The sequence below is a fragment of the Adiantum capillus-veneris genome, chromosome 17 (genome assembly GCF_014529385.1).
Source record: "Adiantum capillus-veneris isolate H3 chromosome 17, ASM1452938v2, whole genome shotgun sequence".
Classification (NCBI taxonomy): Eukaryota; Viridiplantae; Streptophyta; class Polypodiopsida; order Polypodiales; family Pteridaceae; genus Adiantum; species Adiantum capillus-veneris.
This window is the reverse complement of record NC_140947.1, coordinates 109,479,700-109,484,528: the sequence shown is the minus strand read 5'-3', so window position 1 is coordinate 109,484,528 and position 4,829 is coordinate 109,479,700. Positions and strand designations below refer to the sequence as shown.

The following is a 4,829-nucleotide window of genomic DNA, read 5'->3' as shown; positions in this document are numbered from 1 at the left end:
CAAATGAGCATGCTTCCTAGGCAAATGGACTTGCACTAAGGATGTGTTGCTTATATCAACAAATCTACACTATGTTGGTGGTGCCTAAATCGACAAATCAACATCTTAGACATTAGGAAAAATATGGACTCTCCTTGGGCCTTTTTGATTAGTGAAGGCTTAAGGCAGAACCAATGAGAGGGCTCTTGGGATATCACCTAGAGGGGGAGGAATGGTAGGGGTGCAACCTAATTGTCTCCCTCTTCAATGCTTGGTTCTTAGAGAGTGGGGGGAGGGAGGCTCGGGGGGGGAGGGGGGGGGGGGTGGGTAAAAGGGGGAAAGAGGTGTCATAGAAGAGGGAGGGATCCCCCCAAAGGAAAGAACGCGCAGGCTTAAAAACCCTAAAAAATGATATTTTTTTTAAAGTGTCAAAATTGACTCATTTGCCTCCAAAACTGTTCCAAAAACATATACTAACTTCAAAAAGTCAAATTCCTCTCCCAAAATCCACTTTTCTCTCTCTCTATCACTACTTTTCTCTCCAACACTCTCCCTCTTCTCTCTCCTCCCATTCTCTCTCTACAGTCAAGGCAGCCATATCCAAAAGCTTTCCATTACTCTCTTCCTCTCTCCATAGCTCCTCCTTCTCTCACACCTCCATCAACCCTCTACAGTCCCACACCCCATAGCACACATCTCACCACTATCCTCTCTACCTCTCACTCCTCCCCTCCTTCTCTATCTCTACTGTCAAAGCCACCATAGCCACCATAGGCAGCTCACCTCACCCTCCCCTCAGCTCCTCATTCTCTCTCCATAGTACCCACACACAATAGCCTTGCCCACTTCTCTCCCTCACCTTCCTCCCACCCATTCCCAATCCCTTCCTAAGCCCAACTTCCCAAGCATGTCCATCGCTAACACGCATAGACAACCCAAACCAGAAATACAGGAGATTGTGTTGCACAACACAAAAAATTCAGAGGGGGGATGGATCCCACAGGGGTTCATGGGTCTACATGCAACCCTCCAGTACTGGGCCTCATCGCGTACGATGTCAAAGCGTACTGGAACGCCATTGGAAGGGAAGACTATTGGCATTCAAAGAAACCAAGCCCGGAATGGTGGCCATCGTGCAACACGTGTACAGTGCAGCTGAGATCCACCTGCAGAGAGCTTCAAATCAATTTGAACCTCATTGTAAGTCCTCATGGTTTAGCTATCCCATGCATATATCATGTTTAACATGCATGCGATCATTTTGTTTGACTAAGGGTATTTATAAAGATGTTTTTCCATCTAGCTTAGTTGAGGAGAGCAGCCACTTGAATGCCTCTCAGGCACGTTCATGGTTGTGCATGCTCACATTGGGGAGCTTCTGTTTCTTAATGTCTCGTTGAAAAAACTTACCAAGTAGCGAATATTCATGTACTCCCACAAGTACGTGGTACCGAAGTCAAGCCAAGGCTATGGTAGGTTAGAAGCCGTGGAGACACCCTCATTGCAGAGTGCAGAATGGCCAACTCCAGACCATTGGGCCTTGCTTTCTTTCAAGCGCAATGTGCTGCAAGATTTCCAAGGGTCCCTAAAGTTTGGTAAGGCAACCAGATCGCTGGGTCTCAGTTGGAATTGTCCCACCTATTTGTTTGTGCATGCATTTTTCTCTCTGCCGATTGTGGAAACATTGACAATGTTTGTTGCAAAGAAGTTGACGTAGATGCAATGGACACCATTCTAGGTGTCAATTGGGGCTATGTTGATGGTTTGCATGATGGTGACCGTTACAAGTGCAATGTGTCTCCCACACAACTTTGCCTTTGATATTTGAAGGCAAGGTGCACCTTGTATGCACGGTTTAGCTATGAAAGGTGGATGCACAAACGTGGCAAATGGATACCCTTGCAGCTGACGGTCGAAGAGGTTCAATCCTTTGAAATTTGTGTCCGCATGCCCAATAATGAGGTGGAGGTGGTTAGTGAACCCGCATTGGACTCTTGCCAATCTTCGGGAACATTTTGTCATAATGTGGTTCGAGGATGTCGGCAATGCAAGTTTCAAACTGGAACAACGCAGGGTTTGCTTTGTGCTTGATTAACTACCTTTTCTTAATTTTTCTGGGTATTTGTATCTTGATTGCCCATTTTTGGTTGTGTAGATTGGAAGGTGGATGGAGGCCACTATGCTTGTTTACAAACGAAGTCATCTTGTCTAAGTGAATTGGCTTGTAACTTTACTCTTTTATGTACTGGATATTTTATTAAAGATTTTGAAAATTTTTAGGGTGTTGTACTTGATTTTGTACTTGAGTTTTAAGGTGTTTTGTAATTTTATTTTTAAAACGCATATTTTTTTATTTTTTTCGAGATGGAATATGTCTATAAACGGGGGACCACCTTCTCATTTTACCATTTCATCCTAGCATTGCAGAGAGACCTAGCATACCCAGTTACGCAAAGAGAAAGCATGGCTGCAACTAGTGCTTTAGATGAATTCCTTAGTGAGACAAGGCATGCAAATCGCCCTGAGCTTCATGCATTTTTCACAACCCAACCCGATTTGGAAACCACCTTGACCCTCCACTCTCAATCTCTTGAGCACATCACTTCATACATTTCCACGTCCATGGGGAGATTCATTGTTGAGTTACCAATCCCTGAGGGCCTTTTGCACCACATCTACAAAGGGGACATGCCATTTCATCAGCGGCTTGCACGCTTTGCCACCATAGCACAACCCGTCGAACAATATATGCGGCTTGAAGATGATGATGTACGAGCAATGTGTAAGGGGAAGATCGAAAACACATTTTTCTCTGTCCAGGCCATAATGATCTTCCTCCTTCACGAGTGCCCAGCAGGCCCTGACGTAGTGCTACCACACTTGCAGATCGACGGGGTCCTGGCGGATGTGAAGGACCCCAAGCCCACGCCCATTGACACATCCGCAGAGGAGAGGATGCTTGCCTTGACCTACCTTGTAGGGATTCAAGGCCTCTTGGAGGCCTCTCCATCTGTCGGTTCGTCCTCGAGGCCGCCAGAAGAAACCAGCACTCGGGATGCCATCCCTGAGGTAGAGATTACCCGTTTCTCCTCCATTGTGGTGGGTGGAGAGGAGTTTGTGTTTTTACATGATTTGGAGAAATCCTTTGAGCTTCGCATGGATGAGTGTTTCGCCATCCTCAATGCCCATGGAAAGTTTGAGATTGATACCACCACCTCCCATGACGATGATCTCCTACTGCCCATGGGGAATACTATGGCGGACACAGTGGCTATCGCACAAGCCGAGGTGGCAGCGGCCGGGCAGGCCAAGGTCTCTGAGGAGAAGTTTGTGACCGTGCAAGCCATGTTTTTGGCTAAACGCACAAGAGTGGATTCACCATCACCTACTACAACACGTGTTTTGCTTGATCCAAAGGGGAAGTCAAGTGTGGATCTTTACTTGCACCCGGATGTTGATGAGGAGGATTGTAGACAAGAGGTATAGATGCTCACTTAAATTTGATTATTACAATTGATTTTGTTAATGTTATAACTAATTTTTTGCCATATTTCTCACAAATCCTATGTTTTGCAGGATGTTTTGGAGGTTGACACCTCGGCGCAATGGTCAAGGGGGAGGAGGACGGTGTTTGGACCTCAAGCGGCACTTGCTCACTACCTCGGCACACTTCCGACTGGTGACATGGTGTTTGTGCATGCCGACTACTCCCCCAATGGATGCTACAACATTTTTGCCCTCCGTTCACTCTCCAAGGCCTTGTGCTTAACAACCCTTGCCCAATCGGCCAACCTTGTAGTGCTTGTAAAGAAAGATTTTGCAATATCCACTTTTGGCGTCAACTTTCATGGGCACCTCATCTCCCATGTCGGCATGAACCAAGCTGTAGGGGTTAATGACCTCCAAGAAATTACAACCACTTTGCTTAACAGGGAGCCACCCCAAAAGGCCAAGCGCCAGAAAATTGTAATTTGAAAGATCCTAAAGCAAAAGCCGGATATCATGTAAAGCGTTGATTTCCTTAATGAATTTACTTTTTGATGTCTATGACTCTCTCTTACTTGCAAGCTTTTGAATTTGTTATATGTTTGGCTTCCAATGTGTTTATGAGAAGCACCCTTGCTTAGGGAATCATGTAGTTTTTGATGCATGCTGGGTTGGAAAGCATGTTGGCCAGCCAACTTGCATTAAATCATGGGGAAAGTTATTGGTATGCCTACAAAAGGGCTTGGGAGGCCCCAAAATGGGCTGCCACAAGGACGCGCACCTGGGTCTTCCATAAGCATATGGAAGGGGCAAATGCACGCCCTTGTGGCAGCCCATTTTGGAGCATCTCAAGCCCTTTAAAAGGCTTATCAATGCCTTTCCCCATGAATTAAGACAAAATGGCTGACCAACATTCACTCCAACCATAGATACTTTCATAACCAAGCTGCTATACAAGCCTATATAAATTTCAGTTGCAAAACCAAAACTAATTACATGTATGCTAACCAAAACTAATTACATGTATGCTTCAAAAAATCTATGCTACATTGACTTAGTGGGGCATGCACTTCCTGATGCACCCAGGCGATTTGAAGCGTTGAAGCAAGGAAAATATCTTGAATGCAGGGCAAAACATCCTGGAAAGCTTTGGAAAGACCTTGGCAGGCCCTAAAAATGGCTGCTACAAGGGCACGCATTTGGTCCCTTCATCGGCCTGTGGAAGCACCAAATACGCGCCCTTGTGGCAGCCATTTTGGGGGCATTCCAAGACCTTTCCAAGGCTTTCCAAAAACTTTTACTATGCATTCAAGATAGTTGGGTTGCATCAGTGATTCACATAGCTTGGATGTATCAAGAACTGC

General features: G+C 45.7%; 1 pseudogene; it reads left to right on the top strand.

The window, feature by feature from the left end:
* The first annotated feature begins 1,100 nt into the window (after positions 1-1,100).
* Positions 1,101-3,987, top strand: LOC147437861 (uncharacterized; annotated as a pseudogene).
* The last annotated feature ends 842 nt before the right edge of the window (positions 3,988-4,829 follow it).